The sequence below is a fragment of the Dama dama genome, chromosome 28 (genome assembly GCF_033118175.1).
Source record: "Dama dama isolate Ldn47 chromosome 28, ASM3311817v1, whole genome shotgun sequence".
Taxonomy (NCBI): Eukaryota; Metazoa; Chordata; class Mammalia; order Artiodactyla; family Cervidae; genus Dama; species Dama dama.
The window spans coordinates 22,961,336-22,980,740 of NC_083708.1; the positions used below are offsets into that span (position 1 = coordinate 22,961,336).

General features: G+C 37.0%; 1 protein-coding gene across 1 annotated transcript in view; it reads right to left on the reverse strand.

Annotated features, from left to right (window-relative positions):
- Positions 1-19,405, reverse strand: part of ME1 (malic enzyme 1) — a 202,677-nt gene that overhangs the window by 64,214 nt on the left and 119,058 nt on the right. The window lies entirely within an intron of this gene.

Sequence of the window (19,405 nt, forward strand, 5' to 3'; positions counted from 1 at the left end):
CTGTCAACACAGGAGACATGCGTTCGATCCCTGGTCTGGGAAGATCCCACATGCTGTGGAGTAACTAAGCCCGTGTAGCACACTATTGAGCCTGTGTTCTAGAGCCCGGGAGCTGCAGCTGCTGGGCCCACGCACTGCAGCTGCTGAAATCTGCATGCCCTGGAGACCATGTTCTGCAACAAGAGAAGCCACTGCAATGAGGAGCCCGCACACCACAACTAGAGAGTAGCCCCTGCTTGCTGAGACTAGAGAAGAGCCTGCACAGCAATGAAGACCCAGCACAGCCAAAAATAAATAAATAGATAGATAAATTATTAAAATAATAATATTTTTTAAAATATTTAAAACCAGTGCTGGAGCAAGTGGTAGAAAAAGATATGTACTATCGTGTCAGTAAAATGAGTGATATTACCATACTTTAACTGATCTGCATAATAAACTCTATTGAGTTTTCCAAGGCATGCTGCTGCTGCTACTGAGCTGCTTCAGTCTTGTCTGAATCTGTGCGACCCTATGGACTGCAGCCTGCCGGGCTCTTCTGTGCATGGGATTCTCTAAGGCAAGAGTACTAAGTGGGTTGCCATGCCCTCCTCCAGGGGATCTTCCCGACCCAGGGACTGATCCTAGGTCTCCTGAATTGCCAGCAGATTCTTTACCACTGAGCCACCAGGGAAGCCTGTTCTAAGGCATATATACTATTAAAATATACTCTTAACCAAGCTATATCCACTTTTACATACTATAACTTATCTTCTAAACTGTAATTCTTCATTTCTTTTTGTACATGTTAGCTAAATTCCAGCACAGACCAGATTCCAGATTTATAGCTAAATGATCAAAATCCCTCTTCTCCCTAAAATCCCCTCACATTTTAAAAAAAGCTTGATCTTTATGCAGGACAAATCTCACTTAACTATTACACTTTCCTCTGCCAAAGTAATCACTGCTGACAATTTTATAGACAAAGTTTTATAAACGTACCAATTTCTCTCTTCCTAAGGCTGACTCTAGCAAATCATAAGAGAATTGCCATACAGCAGTTCAGTGGAGAAAGGAGAATACATACAAGAAAAATACTCCGTATCTCTAGGATCCTGTTACTCTATCTGATGAGTTGGTTTAATGATGTCCATGTTTTTAAATGTCGTGCTTACTGCCTATATTCTGCTTATGAAGTTGAATTTTTTACTTGAAGTTACAACCTCCTGTGGCTACAACTGAGTCACACGGAGGCTGCAACTGGTTTTCTAAAAGCTGGAAGCTTAAATCATAAACATATGTGGAGTAAAGACACCCTTGCTCTTTTTGCTCATATGAGCTGGATTAGTCACTTTGTTTTCCCATAAACTGATAACAGTAACATTTTGTGGATTCTGTGGTATCCGGTGAAAAGAGTAAGGTTTATATTTTTCAAATCCCAAATTAAGAGGAAAGAAAATTTTCAAGAAAGGAGAATACAGATTCAGAGTGGTACTGTTTGCAAGCAAAAAAAAAAAAAAAAAAAAAATCTATAAAAGCAACCAATAGCCCCTCAAAATAAAGGCAAAAGACACAAAGCCCCAACATTTGTTTCTAAAATGAGTTTCGAATGATCTCGTTTAAGAAGATATAAAATAAGAAAGTTTTAATGTTTCTAATGAGCTAATCTTTTGAAAAACCACAGTTAAATATAAACAATGACTAAATATATACAAATTTATTTTTTTCCTAGCTCGGATTCACGAGAACCTTGGTTTAAAGATTGTTCTTCAAGTTTTCCACCATTATCAATTTTTAACAAAATGCTTTAAAAGCTATTAAAAAAAAAAAAATCAACCATCTGAGGTCAAAACTCATGTTTTCAACAAAAATCCCCAAAGTTGTGTTATTCTACAATCAAAATCCTCATTCTGTGATTGCAAAACAGTTTTCCTTCTATGATGAGGCATTTTTTATCCTCAAAAAAGGTAGAGGTTTAAAAAAAAAAGAGCTTGATTTTGCCTTCTACTCAATTATCCTAAAATATTCAGATGATTGATTTTACAGTGCCAAATCAGGTAAAGTCACTACGGTTTTTGGAAGAAGATTTTATGTCTGCTGACAAGAATCCATTTCATGTTCTGTGTTATGGACTGAAAGTGATATGATTCTGTCTCTGCTGCTTCAGTTATGTCTTCTGCCAAGGCTTTCTAACTGGACTCCCATATGTGCCCCAGTGACCTTATTCGGTTAAGTGCCTCTTAACCCCTTCACATCAAGTATCTTATTTTTACAATGAAAAAAGGGGGAATTTTTAAGAGGAAAAAGTTAACCCTTACCTTCCTTGATTCACTTGTGTTTGGCCCTATCAACCCGTCTTTCCTGTAACGTTTATCCTTAGCCTCACCGCTACATTTCCAGCATCTGTCTCCTTTCCTCGGCTGTGCTAATACTCCTCAGATACTGGTTTCCCAACCCTCTACTAACACTGAAACACAGAGAAGGAGAACATAAAAGTTAATTTATGCCTACTACCTGACTTTTTAAACAAATTTTTGGATGTAGACCACTTTTACAGCCTTTATCAAATATGTTACAATATTGCTTCTGTTTTATCTTCTGGTTTTTGGCCTCAAGGCACGTGGGATCTTAGCCCCTGACCAGGGACTGAATCCGTACCCACTGCATTGGAAAGCGGAGTCTTAACCACTGGACCACTTGGGAAGTTCCACTATACGACTTTTTCAATTTCCATTTTTATTTCTCTGTGATGCTGTTAAGTGTTCATGTCCACAGTTAAACTGGAAGAAGGATGGAAAGTACGCTTTTACGAATCTATTAACTGCAAAAAGTTCTACCTTTTAATAGACATCTATTAACAAACTACCACAGGAAAGAGACTAATTCTAAAAGCGACTAATTTACATGCTAACAATTCTTCAGCTCCACAACAAACAGTTAAGAGAGTGAAGATTTTTAGAATGAATTCTAGTGCATCAAGTCTTAGGACAGGGAATCATCTGTTTTTAAATGAACTGAATCCCACCTCAAAAAAAAACACTTGAGAAGATGAATTCCTTTAGAGGAAAACACAGCAATAAACATTCTAATATAACTTTAAATAGATTTTGTGAACTAAATAATTACAATAAGTCTGCCCATTTATATTGTCTTTTGTAAACAGAATATTTATATTCTTAAATTCACTCACTGTAAGAGCCAAGATGTGTAATGCCTACCACTTAACTGCTACAATTTTTTCAATAACAGGAGAAATCCAGTGTCTTCTGGAATCTGAGTATAAATCTTCCAACAGGCCTAACTCTCACACTTTAATCAGATCAACTAATGATTCTTCTTTAGCAGAAAACACATCTAAAAATACATGCCCACCACAGTATGTTAGCTCTTGGTCATGGAAGATCAAAGGCTTGGCTGGACTGCGGCAGAACAGTTAGAAAACTATGAAATTTAAGGTAATACAAGGGGAAAGGATTCACATAGGACATGAAACAGCAAGGTCATTGTCTGGATTATCAAACTAAAATTGAAAACAAACATAAGATTTAGAATTTTAACTCAGTGTGCCCGAAAGCATCCTCTTCTTGAATCTCCTGCCATCTGCATCCCAGACTTCTGAATCTAGGAGTCAAGGTTTCCAGTCTGACATGCAAACAGCCTGAAAGTTGGCACTTCAGTCATTACAAGAAAAAAAGCTGAACAAACTCAAAATTAATAATTCCTTTCTTAGACCAATGCTGCTGCCCTGAAAACTGGAGAGACGAGCCAGCAAACATAGAGAATCCCAGTTTACCAGGAACAGAAGACTAGTAGCAACTCTATGACTGGAGTCCAAGTATCATATTCAGTTTTAAGCAAAAAATTACAAGGCATGATAAAAGTAAAAACGCAAAGAAAGCATCAGAATAAGATTCAGATATGGTAGAGATTCTGGATTAATCAGACTAGAAACCTAAAATAACCTAGTTAATACGCTAACAGGTCTAACAGAAAATGTAAACAACATGCAAGAACATATAGGTAGTGGAAGCAGAAAGATGGAAACTCTAAGAAAGAGTCAAAAAGAAATGCTCAGAATCAAAATCATAATAATAAAAATGAAGACTGCATTTGATGGGCTCATCAGTAAATGAGATACAGAGGAGGAAAGAATTTATGAGTATGGAAAAGTGCCAACAGAAACTTCCAACACTGAAATGTAAACAGAGAAAAACAAACGAATAGACAAGAAGTGTGGAACAATTAAAAAAGGTGTAACATGCACATAATGGATATACCAGAAGGAGAAAAAAGAATGGAAGAGAGGAAATATTTAAATTAATAACAGCTAAAAATTTTACAAAATTAATGACAGATACCAAACCACAGATCCAGGAAATTCAGTGAACCCCAAATAGGATAAATAATCCCCCCAAAAAAACCTCAAACAAAAAACTATACTTAAGTACGTAATATTCAAACTGAAGAAAACCAATAATGAAGAGAAAACTTTGAAACAGGTTTTGAAGTATTGTAAAGTATTTAATACGTGGGTCAGGGGGAGGGGAATACCTTACCTACAGACAAAGAAAGTTAAGGATTACATCAGATTTCTCTCCAGAAACTATGCAAGAATAAAGTAGAATGAAATATTCAAAATGTTGAAAGGAAAAAACACACCAAGCTAGAAACCTGTATCCAGAAAAATTATCCTTCAGAAGAGAAGGAGAAATAAAGACTTTCTCAGATAAAAATTGAAGGAATTTATCACCAGTAGGCCTGCCTTCCAAGAAATGTTAAATGAAGTTCTTCAGAGAGAAGGAAAATGAGGTAGGTCAGGAACTCAGATCCACATAGTAAAAGAAAGAGCATCAGAGGAGAAATAAGTGGAAATAAAAGAAAATCTTGTTCGTCTTAATTGATTTGATAGATAACAGCTTTTTCAAAATAATGGAAGGAACGTATTAGATAATTATACCTTATGGGTAAGTGAAATGAAAGACAGTAATGTAACAAGGGATGGCTGGCGAACTGGGAATGCTCTGTTATAAGCTACCTACACTACCCATGATGTGATACAGGTTCTTGAAAGGAGACCAGTATTAGTTTCAAATGTGTAACACAAATTCTGGGGGAACCACTAAATTTTTTTAAAAGAAGTATAATTTATATACTAGTAGAGGAGAGAAAATGAATGTATGTCAGTACGAGTTTCTTTGTATACTAATGAACTGTTTGGTCTTCCTTTACTTGTAGTATGTTGGATGTGTCTATTAGAGCTCTATGTAGTTCAAGTTTTGGTTCTTCCAACTATTCTATCCTTTAGATGCTCATGTTTTGGCAAGATGATGAATAAGTTCAACAAAGAGATAGAAAAAGCTGCCCACAACAGTGAGAGAATTGATCCAATAATCACACTGGCTAAAGACCTGAAAGTGTGACAGAAATTTTTATAACTCTTCCCTCACCATGAACATATAAGTAGGTATTAGTTGACACAACCACTCTGGGCAGGTGAGTCTAATAATACTAGTAATCAAAATATATATTGAGTACCTAAAACAACACCTGGCATATAGCAAATACACATTACTTATTGAATGAATAAATGAACTGATGCTAAAAGGAAGAATATTTGATACTTGGTGAGAAGTTATATTTTTTAATATTATTTGTCAACTTGCTTTAACAACCATCTCACAAATAAAGTGAAATCTCCTGTACTGGTGCACATTTCTGAAATCTAACTTTGCAGAAGTATTTAAGAGTATGCCGGGGAAAGATCGTACATCTGGCACATTAAAAGGTGTTGAGGCCAGGTGTCTAAGTCTTTAAATGCAAAACACTCACTTGTGAAAAAACACTTTGAAAGCTTTCCAGATACATATGCAGATTTAGGCAGCCTTATTCCATGATTAAAGCCAATTTCATGGAAATTTAATATAACATTTCAAAATATCAAGGGATGATGGTGAATCAAAAGGAACATACTAAGCAAATCTGCCCCTGATTTTAATTTCATATGGTTTGGCACTTAAGAAAAAAGAACAGTGAATACTAAACTACCCTTTCTACAAAAGCCAGAAGAGACAAATGAGATAGGTCCTCTCTGACAACTCATCTTCCCCACATTACCTATTAGGTACACTATTTCCTATAGTCGCTTACAGTACTCAACTCATTTCTACTACAGGGCTTACTGAAAATATCTGTTGATTTATTTCTCTATCCAAACTAGACTGAATTCTTTAATAGAAATTAGTAAAATGAATGCCTGGAACATATAGGTGCTTGATGTGTTTACTGAATGAACAGATAATTCAAGGTACCATAAATATTTTATTCGACTAAGTTTACAGAATCATTAATATGATGAAGTATAGTTGCAGAAGACTGAGCTAATTTCTCTCACTGTATGAAAGTGAAGGTCGCTCAGTCGTGTCCGACTCTTTGTGACCCCAAAGTCTATGGAATTTTCCAGGCCAGAATACTGGAGTATTGAGTAGCCTTTCCCTTCTCCAGAGGATCTTCCCAACCCAGGGATTGAACCCAGGTCTACCCCCATTGCAGGTAGATTCTTTACCAGCTGAGCCACAAGGGAAGCCCCTCTCACTGAAGACCAGTCGACAATATTTGATTTTTGCTTTTGTTCTTTTATCCTCACTATCATTTATTCAGTTTTCAATATACCAGTATTGCTTACCTAGAAAAAAAAGTTTAACTTACACAACTATAAAAATATTGGTTTGACATTGAACCTACACTGAAGTTCACATAAAGTCCCATTTGGCTATGGCATGCTTCTGCCTACATGCAGCATCATGTTGTTAAAACCAACCAAATTTAAATGGCTATCTTTCTATGTGAAAGATGTCTGGGAAAATTCTCTACCTTTCTAGGCTGGCATTCCACCATTAAAAATTCCAGACATCAATGATTTACTTGCTCGCTGAATAATAACACATAGCTGTAAATCAACATTTCATGGCAACCAATGCATAGTAGGGGTATGAAGTGATTCTAAAGAAAAATAAAATATGACTTCCATTCTTTTTCAGTTTTTACAAAAGTAATGCAAGAATTTCTAAATAAGGTGACACATAGGTGCACTCAGTTGCTCAGCTGTGTCTGACTCTCTGCGACCCCATGGACTGTAGCCCACCATGCTCCTCTGTCCATGGAATTTTCTAGGCAAGAGTACTGCAGTGGGTTGTCAGTTCCTACTCTAGGGAATCTTGCAGACCCAGGGATCGAATCCAAGTCTCTTGAGTCTTCTGCATGAGCAGGTGGATTCTTTACCACTGCACCATGTGGGAAGTCCCATATATGTCAACCTAAATTAATATTAAATTTAGGAACAAAAGGCAAAAGAATATGATGACTTTCAGTGCTTTAGTTGAATTAAATCTTACAAGGCAGAATATAATTTCAGAAGAAATAAACTATGTGTTTACAATTTAATATGTATAACTGTGAGATATAGTTGCTTATTTTGCCTTTTCTTAACATTAGAATATTAAGAATGAAAAAATAGGGATGGGAGTACAATATATTATAAAACTGACTAATACAACAACCTGAACCACCAAAGTAAAATCTGTATTTAACTGTTATTGAAGACATCTTATGTGTTGGAGACTGTTCAGAACCCAAGTGGATAAATTTCCTCCATTTTGTTCTTTCATCTGCAACAAAAAGCATGAAAGATTTCATTCTTTTAAAGTGAAAGTCTTAGTCACTCAGTTGTGTCCGAAACCATGGACTATAGTCCGCCAGGTTCCTCTGTCCATGGGATTCTCCAGGCAAGGATACTGGAGAGGGTGGCCATGCCCTTCTCCAGGGAATCTTCCCAACCCAGGGATCAAACCTGGGTCTCCTGCATTGCAGGCAGATTTTTTTTTTTTTTTTTTTTAACCATTTGAGCCACCAGGGAAGCCCTTCATTCTGTTAACTACCAGCTAAATCTTACTGTGAACACAAAGAGGTTGAATGCATTCAATAAACATTTACTGAGTGTTTCCTAGGAGTCAGGCTCTGGGGATACAACAGTGAACCAAACAGACAAGAGTCCTTACCCTTTTATGGGAGACAGATAATAAATAAGTAAATTATATAACATGTTATAAGGTAACAAGCAGCTCTATAATAAAATAAAGCAGAGGAAGGAGACAGAGAAAGCCAGCCAGTGTTGGGGTGGGGGTGCAATTTATAACAAAATAACGCAGAGCACACTTCATTAAGAAGATGACAAGTGAGTAAAGACTAAAAGGAGGGGATGGAGAGGAAGAGAGAAAGCCTACAGGAGCAGAGAACTGAGGTAGGAGTGTACGTGAAGTACATGCAACAGTAAGATTTGGAATTCCCATGGAAGAAAAATTTTATTGAATTCACACAAATTTCCTATCCATTTATCATTCAGATACCAAAAAATATCATCAAACTACTTTGTTTAAGAAAGTTATAATCTTTAGGGAAAGAGGAAAATGCATAGTTTCAAACAAAATCACCTAACCTTCCATAACTGCTGAAATTTTCACAGTTGTTAGGGCACTGCTTATCTTTGTGGCTGCATGTTTAAAATTCAGTCTAGAGCTTAGAGTTACTGTGATCCCTATTATTTCCCTCATTATACCAAAAGTTGCATTTATAAGACATCTGAACTCAGAATGAACAATAGAGGCTGTGTTATCTGCACTTGTCACATTTGGATAACAGTATTTTAAATCAGAGAGGAATGTAGCATGTTGATTAAGAGCATGGACTCTGGAGCCAGACCGTCTGGATTTGAATCTCTGGCCTGTTACTTTTCAGTTGGATAGCTATAGAAATTTACTTCATTTCTCTGTACCTCCGTTTTCTTGTTTGAAAAATGGGGTCAAATAATTGTAAGGATGATACAGGCCTGTTTTAAGGATGAAAAGAAAGAAAAAGCACTGAGAACAGAGGCTGCTACATATCCTAAAATTATATCAGCTGTCATTGTAGTTGTTACTGTGATTATTAATGATGGAAGACATCTGGTCTTTTTTTTTTTTTTTTTTTGGTCTTTTTTTTGGGGGGGGGGGGTTGGTCGTTTTTTAAAATATGTCATATCCAAAATAAGAAGGAATTACAATTTCTTTTTTTTTCTTTTTGCCACACTGTGTGGTATGTGGGATCTTAGTTCCCTGACCAGGGATCAAACCCATGCATTGGGAGTACGGAGTCTTAACCATTGGACCTTCAGGGACATCCCAATGCTTCCTTAATTTTTAATCTGTTTTCTCTCTCAGTGGTAAAAGTCATTCCTGAACTTTTGAAGATTCAAATCCATGATACTATTTGAATGTATATTCATTCCTGTATTTAGATAGATAATTTTAAATATCAAGAAAACAATGCATTCAAATAAAGTCACCTTCTGATAATTTATAAGTTAGAAGAAAATATGCCTTTCAATACTTAATATTTGTGAGTGTTCAGAAGTAAAAGGTATAGCTAAAAGCAAATACTTTTGTATTTTATTTTTAGACCATTTAGGAAAAAATACAAACACATGATAAACAGAAGGGCAGCATAGCTACTCCATGGATTTTCACAAAGCATAAAATATACAGAAAAATGCATACTTATATTAAAATTTTCCTTTTAGCCTCAAGGTGTTCTGTTTATAAAAGTAGCTCTTGTGAAATATATCAGATCACTGAGTTACAATGCCAGTATCCTGTCAGTAAAAGGAGTATAAAATGAATTAACATCAAACTGCATTGCAAAGTGAAAGTTACTATATTCAATTACAGTATTATTGAGCTTTACTATTCCAAACACTTTACATGGACTGAATATTTCATGTAATCATAACAGTAAGAAAGATTTTAGTCCCTAACACTAAATGATATTTTGCAAATCTTTAAAAAGCTTTTTCACTTAAGCTTTTCATCTATAAAAACTTTACTAACAATTTCTCCTTTTTATTGTGGCAAAAAAAGACACCTAACATTAAACTTACTATCCTAGCCATTTTTAAGTGTACAGTTCAATAATTTAAGTATATTTCCAGTGCTGGGCAACACATCTCTGGAAACTTTTTAATCTTGCAAAGCTCAGACTCTTTAAACTCTAATTCCTCCTCTCCTTCCCCACCCTTTGGCAACCACGTTTCTACTTTCTGGTCCTATGAGGTTGACTATTCCAGACACTTTGTATGAAGAGGTTCAAGCACTAACAACTTCTTATGGGCAAAATTTTATTTAGGTATGTTTTACTGAAAGTGAAGATTTAGTACTTAGCATTTTGACCTGAACAAGAAATGTTTCCTAAAATAAACAGAACAGAAATGAATTTCACCTGTAAAATCAACCATATATACATGTGAGTGGGGGCTAAGACAAGAGAGAGGAAGGGACTATCGTACTGGGTCTGCTGTTGAGTCCCTCCTTTCACTGCACTTGCCCTCATTCTAGGTATTTCCAAAGACCATCTCTAGGTCTCCTGGAGGTCCAGTGGTTGGGACTCAGTGCCAGGGCCCAGGTTGAATCCCTGGTCGGGGAATTACGATCCTGCAAGAGTATGGACAAAAAAAATAAAGACCTGCTGTAGAAAATCGGGAGTCAGTGCAAAATCTCTCAAAAAAATTAAAAAAAATAAATAAACAAAGGCCATAGATACCACAGGGGCTACGCTGGTGGCTCAGCTGGTAAAGAAGATGCCTGCAATGAGGGAGACCCAGGTGTGATCCCTGGGTTGGGAAGATTCCCTGGAGAAGAAAAGGGCAACCCACTCCAGTATTCTTTCCTGGAGAATTCTATGGACAGAGAAGCCTGGCAGGCTACAGTCCATGGGAATGCAAAGAGTTGGACACAATTGAGCGAATGACACTTTCACTTCATTTTCATAGCTACCATACAAATTCTCTGGTGTCAGTTTTTATCACAAATACCATTAAAATGAATTAAATATTTTAATTATTCTGTTGCATTAACTTATAGCATCTTTTTACTTACTCCCTTTGTGCACACGTGATTTTCAACAGTTGAAACTCTACTGGGCAGAGACTATAGATGTGGAGTAATCCAAATGTTGGCATAATCCAGAGTTTAGTTAAATTAAAAAAGGTTCAAATTATTAGTTGCTTATATCCTTAACTATTTGTAACCAGAAAACAGCATCAGTGCTCTCAGGTAAACAAACTCATAATAAATATGGGACATACATAAAGTTAAACGTCTACTACTCTGCTATCAAAGTGTTCTATGCAATATGTCAGCAAATCTGGAAGATCCAGCAGTGGCCACAGGACTGAAAAAGGTCAGCCTTCATCCCAATTCCCAAGAAAGGTAGTACCAAAGAATGTTTAAACCATCGGACAATTGGACTCATCTCCCTTGCTAGTAAGGTCATGTTTAAAATCTTGCATGCTAGGCTTTAGCACTTCACAAACCAAGAACTTCCAGGTGTCCAAGCTGGGTTTAGAAAGACAGACAGACCAGAGATCAAACTGCCAACATCTGCTGGATCACAGAGAAAGCAAGGGAATTCCAGAAAAACATCTACCTCTGTTTCATCAGTGACGCCAGAGCTTTTGCCTGTGTGGACCATAACAAACTGTGGAAAGTTCTTAAAAAGATGGGACTATCAGACCATCTTACCTGTCTCCCGAGAAACCTGTAGGTGGTGGATCAAGAAGCAACAGTTAGAACCCTGTATGGAACAACCAACTGGTTTAGGATTGAGAAAGGAGTATGGCAGGGCTGTCTGCTGTTTATTTAACCTGTATGCTGAGCACATCATGAGAAATGCTGGGCTGGATGAGTTACAAGCTGGAATCAAGATAGGCAGGAGAAATATTAACAACCTCAGATATGGGGATGATACCACTTTAATGGCAGAAAGTGAAGAGGAACTAAAGAGCCTCGTGATGAGAGTGAAGGAGAAGAGCGAGAGCCGGCTTAAAACTAAATATTTAAAAAACTAAGATCATGGCATCTGGCCCCATTATTTCATGGCAAATAGACAGGGAAAAGGTGGAAGTAGTGACAAATCTCCTCTTCTTGGGTTCTAAAATCACTGTGGATGGTGACTGCAGGCATAAAATCAGAAGATGACTGCTTCCTGGCAGGAAAGCTATGACAATCCCAGGCAGTGTGTTGAAAGGCAGAGACATTACTCTGCTGACAAAGGTCCGTATAGTCAATTGGCTATGGTCTTCCCAGTGGTCAAGTATGGTTGTGAGAGCTGGATCATAAAGAAGGCAGAATGCCAAAGAATTGATGTTTTCAAACTGTGGTGTTGGAGAAGACTCCCGAGAGTCCCTTGAACAGCAAGAAGATCAAACCAGTCAACCTTAAGAGAAAGCAGCCCTGAAAACTCATTGGCAGGACTGATGCTGAAGCTGAAGGTCCAGAAGTTTGGTCAACTGATGCAAACAGCTGACTCAATGGAAAAGTCCCTGATGCTGGGAAAGACTGACGGCAGAAAGAGAAGAGGGTGTAAGAGGATGAGATGGCTGGATGGCTTCACCGATGCAATGAACATGAACTTGGGCAAACTTTGGGAGATGCTGAGGGATAGGGAGGCGTGATGTGCTGCAGTCCATGGGGCTGCAGAGTCAGACACGACTGGGCAACTGAACGACAACAAATTTTACTTCCTATGCAAAAAATCCTTTTACCCTTGTAATGCATATAAAATACTAAAGTCTATCCAGAAACATGAATACAATGACTCTATGGATGTTCTGTTCATCTATAAAGAGTTGTTAGTTTTATACTATAAAGCCACAGAGAGTGGAAACACTATTTCTTTATGCAATTCAGTTCTAATTTCAAGTAATCATCCAATATACTTTCCCTTAAAGTTATACAATCTTCAGATACTTATATTTCCAACATTCCAGAACTGTACAATTTCACCTCAGTCCTCATTCAACAACCATTTTTCGAGCACCTATTCTGTATTATGACAGGTATTATAAAGGAAAAGAAAAAAAAGACCCAGTCCTTGACCTCTAGTATTCCCAAGACTTAGTGCTAATTCAGATGAATAAATGGAATTACAATTCAGTGTGATGCATACTATTAGGGTGTATCCATGCTAAGGAACCATACGTGTGTGCTACGTGCTAAGTCGTTTCAGTTGTGTCCGACACTTTGTGACCCTATGGACCGTAGCCTGCCAGGCTCCTCTGTCTGTGGGATTCTCCAGGCAACAAAGCTGGAGTGGGTTGCTAGACCCCCCTCCAGGGGATCTTCCCAACCCAGGGTTCGAACCCACATTTCATGTCTCCTGCACTGGCAGGCAGTTTCTTTACCACTAGCACTACCAGAGAAGCCTCTATTACCTAGACAAGGATAGTCTACAGATTGCAACTGGTTTATAAAAGACATGCAATGATTAAATAATCAAAAACAGTGAGAGGCAAGAAGGAGCAATATGTATGAAGGTGTGATAGACAAGTACATGTACAGGCAACTAAAACTAGATCTTCATGAATTGTACAAAGGATACATGGAGGGTGGAAGGTGGAAAGACAGAAAGATCAAGTGCAAGGAACAGACCAGAAAGGGTTTTATGTGTGGAAGGTAAAAAGGGTTTAAAAGGGGTGAAGGTAAGTGTACGAAGACTTAGCACTATAATGCAAAAGTTACTGAAGGGTTTTGTATGGTGATAAAGAATAGAAGCGGTCAAGGTCTAAGAAGAAGGGTTATCATGATAGACATGGAGTCAGGGCATGGATCAAGGACATAACAGTAGAAATGTCTATGGATTTAATAATGAACTTGTTCATGAGATATATGCACAAGAAAACTTTGAGGGGTCAAAGAAGATACTCAAGAAGAGGAAATTATTTGTCTCTGCTTTAGGATATAATCAGATAAGATATAACCAAATACTCAAGAAAAAATTTGTCTCTATTTCAGGATATAATCAAATGGTACTGATATAGATGTTTTAAAAAAACACAGAGAGACCAACGAACCAGTCTACATGATTACCATAAATAGCTTATGCAAGCCCAAATCTCATTTTTAATCTGTGCACAGTTAATTCAACAACTTTTAGTATCTTTGTATCATTTTTTAATTGTGGAAGTAATTTTTAACATGAACTTACTTTGAAGCTGACTACACAAATAATATGTAGCACAGGGAAAGTAATGCAAGGCAAATAAAAAAATCTTTTGTGAAATTTTTTTCTCTTGAATTGTTCCCTTTGCCAACTGTCTTTTGAGCTCCTGCTAAAACAAACTTTGGGCAGCAAGGAAAAGTTAAAGTTTATGCAGAACAAAGTAGTTTAAAACATTGAGTTAATTCCTTTGGGTCAAGTATAATTAGATGATGTGACCAACATTTTCAACTGACTCATAATGATCACAGATATTCTTGAATCACCATGTTTTATGAAACAGATCCAGCCCTGAATGTTGAAACAAAATACAGTTTCTTCAGTACTTTAATAAAATCCTAAAATTGGAACACTTTTGAGAATGTTTAATTATAATCCACCCTCTCACTGAAGACAGAAACCTATATACCTAAGTGCATCTGGCCATGCACTTTTTAAAGCCCAGGTTTTACTTATCACATGGTCCTGAGATATGGGCTTTGCTTTGCTTTCTAAACTTCCTGAGCTGAAAGTCAGATCCCAAACTACTGTGAACTCACTGAAATAAGAAATGTCACTCTAGGAGGACTCCAAAGAAATAAACTTTGAACCTATCCCAGGCGACCCCACTCCAACCTAGCCTCAAAATGACTGAGCCTTTTTTATATTAGAATTTCTATAATCCCAATCTCACTATACTGGCTAACAATACATTTAACAGCTGCTTATTCTTCTTCCTATTTGCAAATGTGGCAGTCTTTACACGTACACTGTAGGATGTGGAATCGTTCTGACTAAAGATGTGAAAAAAAAAAAAAAAAAGGGTCACCATCTGTGGACACCATAAAGAAAAACAGTCTAAAGAATTAACCACTACATCATGGTTAAATCAAAATTGTGGCATGCTGTGTTAATTCTGGCTTGCTTTATAATTTGTGAAATAAAAATAACAGTCAAGTGATGGAAAATTGAATTAGCCAGAATGTAATCATCTTGGTAATATGAATAATTACTTTATTCTTTTGTCTTGATTATGACAAATTTTACACAAATTTTGTTACAGCTTTAAATAATAGAACTTGAAAATCTATCAGCTCAAAAAGATCTACTACCAGCTTGCATTAAATGTATAGCCATTATTTTATATAACACACCAACTTCAGTACTTATTTTCAGTCCTCAAGAACTAGTCTATTCATGAGACCTGAGAAAATCAGGTATTCACCACTCACAACATCTTTATGGTTCTCTTTCCAATGAAAATGATGCAAGTAACTCATCAAAAGGAAGGCATGTTTAAAATTTAATTTCCTAGTGATAGTGAAAGATTTGTACCAATTCACTCATATTCTCTTGTGTGGTCTCCCTCTGAGCATTGTTCAATTAAGTTCAACAAGTGTTTAATATATATCTCTTCTGTATCAGGCATTAACATAAGAATTCGCTCATAAAATGAACAAACTAGATCACTGTCCTTGGGGAACATACGTTCCAGTGGGTGAGACATACAGTAAGCAATAAATGTAATAAATAAATAAACTATATACAATGATGTAATCTACACAAATAATATAAAGTTATACCATAAGGGACTTCCCCTAGGTGGTCCAGGGTTAATTAAGACCACCTTCTGATGCAGGGGGTGCGGCTGTGATCTCTAGTCAGGGAGCTATGATCCCACATACCTTGTGGCCAAAAGCCAAAACATAAAACAGGAGCAGTAATGCAACAAATTCAATAAAGACATAGAGACTTTAAAAATGGTCCACCTCAAAAAAAAGTGTAAAAAAAAAAAAAAACTATCTTATAAGGAAAAAGTCACGCCAAACAATAGTATCAGGAGAGCCAGGGGTGGCGAGAAGTTTGGGCTGATTTCAGTTATTTTGTGGATGGGTGAATAAGGATAAGGCTCAGGAAAAGGTAAGATTTCAATAAAGACTGAAAAACCAAGTTAACCAAGTAGATTTCAGGGAGGGAAGGGGGGAGGAGGGAGAGTGGAGGATATTTCAAAAGGATGAGAAAGTGCAAATGTTCTGAGGTGGGAACATGCCCTGAGAGTCCAAAGCCAGGGCAGGCAGAGCAGACAGTGACCTCTGCCCAGATCAGGATGGGCCAGCACAGGGGCTCTGCCTTTTACTAACTGAGACATGCTGACCATCACCAATGATGTTAAGTCAAGATACAACATTAATTACAAATTAAGATTCCAAACTTCCTAGAGAACAAGAGAGTCCCTTTTAATTTTGACCTTACCCTAACCACCTTTCTGACTTTGCTTAATTTCCCTTTTCCTTTCAACATCTTTAATTTCCAATAGTAAAATTGTATCTATCTCATTCAAGTACGGTAACACTATTTCCCCATCAAACCCAGCCATATAGATTAAGATTAGTCTTTGAAAATAAAAACTAAACTGCTTTCCTATGTGCATACCTGCTCTGTTTATAAAGACATGTAAACTAAGGATGGCAGGAAAAGAAGATTACAAAGGGAGGCAGGAAAAGATGATGATAACCTTATTGGGATCCACAAGGCATTGTTACTTGTGGTTTCTTGGTTTTTGTTTTTAGGTTAATCGATGAATATGACTTAAGGAAATCTACAGTGATTATTCATTTTTAGTACCAGCCACTAGCAGATATATTCAAATTTTCTAACTTAATATACACGGCAATATAGATGGACAACAACAAGAAAGAAACGTTTTAAGAAACTGGGCTGCACTTCCACAGTGCCTCAGTGGTAAAGGATCCGCCTGCCAAGGCAGGAGACACGAGTTCGATCCCTGGGTTGGGAGGATTCTACATGCTGCAGAGCAACTGAGCCCATGGGTCACAACTACTGAGCCCATGTGCCCCAACTACCGAAGCCCATGTGCCCTAGAGCCCGCACTACACAAGAGAGGCTACCACAGTGAGAAGCTGCTCACCATAACCAGAGAAAAGCCAGTGCAGCAATCAAGATCCAGCACAGCCAAAAACAATAAATAAATAAAAGAAGTTAGGGTTCAGTTAGCTGAATGAAAGTCAGAAGAAAGAAGAGGGGAAGCATGGTATACAAACTGTCAAACCACAATGATTAGCTTTAATAAACACAATGATACAGCTTTAATAAACTCAGATAAAAGATCAACGGATTCCTCTATACAGATCTCAATGCTTGTTGATTCAAAGAGAAAAAGACAGGTAATAATGGATACAACGGGAATTTATTAAAACACTTTTCTTCTTTAGAGAAAATGTAAACTATAAAACATAAATGTCTCTCTTTAATTAAAATTCAAACCTTTAGTTTACTACTGGCAGAGCCACTTCATTCATAAAATTGTATGATTCTCTAGTTTACGTTAGAAAATCACCTTTCCTTCAGATACATGTCACAGTAGTTTCATGATGGCTTCAACATTTAAGTAATGCTTTCAACACAGTTATTTTATACTCACTAGTGGCACAGTAGGGCTTCCCTGACAGCTCAGTTGGTAAAGAATCCACCTGCAATGCAGGAGGATTCCTGGGTTGGGACGATCCGCTGGAGAAGGGATAGGCTACCCACTCCAGTATTCTTGGGTTTCCCTGTGGCTCAGCTGGTAAAGAACCCGCCTGCAATGAGGGAGACCTGGGTTCAATCCCTGGGTTAGGAAGATCCCCTGGAGAAGGGAAAGGCTACCCACTCCAGTATTCTGGCCTGAAGAATTCCATGGACTGCATAGTCCATGGGATCCCAGAGTGGGACATGACTTTTCACTTTCATGTGGTACAGTATAATGTGGGACAGTGAGAAAAAAGCAATCCCTTGATGATAAAGTTTTTTCCTGACAGAACTCATATTCAAGTAAGGAAAATAGGGCACAATAAAGTAACATATGTAACACTCACACAAACAGAATAAAACCAGTGCAAAAAATTTACATCCATATTAAAGGAATGCTGGAATTAATGCAATTAGAATTAATGTTTAGAATAAAATACAATTAGAAAAGAAAAGCATCTGCAAGAAAAGAGTTGTAAACTATATTCAGAAAGAGATGATAAATTTGACTTGCTCCTTCAAGTCAAACCAGCTCCTCCAAGACTAGACTGGAATATGGGCAAAGATGCAAAACTAGCATTAAAATACTGAAGTATTGGACTGGCCAAAAAGTTTGTTCAGATTTTTGTGCAATCTTATGGAAAAATCCAAATGAATTCTTTGGCCAACCCAACACATATCCATCTTAAATCTTTAAGGGAATAAAACTGTATATACATACATATATATATATATATATATATATATATATTTACACATATGTATACATAAAGCACCTATAGATTGCTAATACTTACATGACCTATCTTTTTCATTTACTTGAAAAAAAAGTGGAAAGTTATAAATAGAAATACTTGGCATTTCAAGAAAAATATGGCTATAGTTAAAGTGTGAATCTGATTTTTCTTTGGATGGAAAAATGGAAAAAAAAATCTGAGTCATAAATTTGATATAAGTCATGTTCCTTAGTTACATAGTTGCTGATTTTTCTCATATTGACAGACATTCTTTCCACTTGATTTTTTTTTTTTCAAATGGTTTACCTCACCTTTGGACCACAAGGAAGAATAGCAGCTGGTGTCCCATACAGTCATATGTTTTTATTAAATTTCTTATGAAAACCAAAGGAACTTATGCTGATCAAAGTGACAGGTGGAATCCAAAGGGTCTCAAAAATTTATAGATAAAATCATCTAAGCTATAAATATACCCATTCAGCTAAAAAAAGGATCAGGAATAAAAGGCAATGATTGGAACAGGTGGAAGAAGGCAGCACAGAAAGTCAGCCATGCAATTAACTGCAGCAGAAACAGGAGAAAGATAGACAACAGGGAAGTATCGAGGCCCCTTCCCTAAGGAGCAACCAAAGAGTCAATGTGGAACGGTGGAGAAGGTGTTGAAGTGCAGCCCTGAGTAATGATGAAGAGCACATTAACTTGGATATCTGATGACGTCTTTGGAAAGAGAAAGTATTATAATAATCATAAAAATATATTTAGTAAATCTGGCCACGATAATCAGGGGCTATATGTCTTACTCCTTTGAAATCTAATATGTGACCTCTGAGAACTCTGACCAAATTAATAACTTCTCTGAATAGTCTGGTGTGTCTCAGGCAAACTGTCAAGGCTCTGGTTCAGTGTCAAATCAGTAGGCAAAGCATCGTTTTATGAAAACACCATTATCACACCCTGCAGAAGTGGCAGATAGTATGGCTTCAGATTAAGATTACTTGCCTTAAGTGTTAAGTGACAGAGCATAATAAAATCTGCGATGGCAGCCAAGGCTGAGGTCTAAATATAATAATCATCTCTGCTGCCACTCCTAGTGCTGCCAA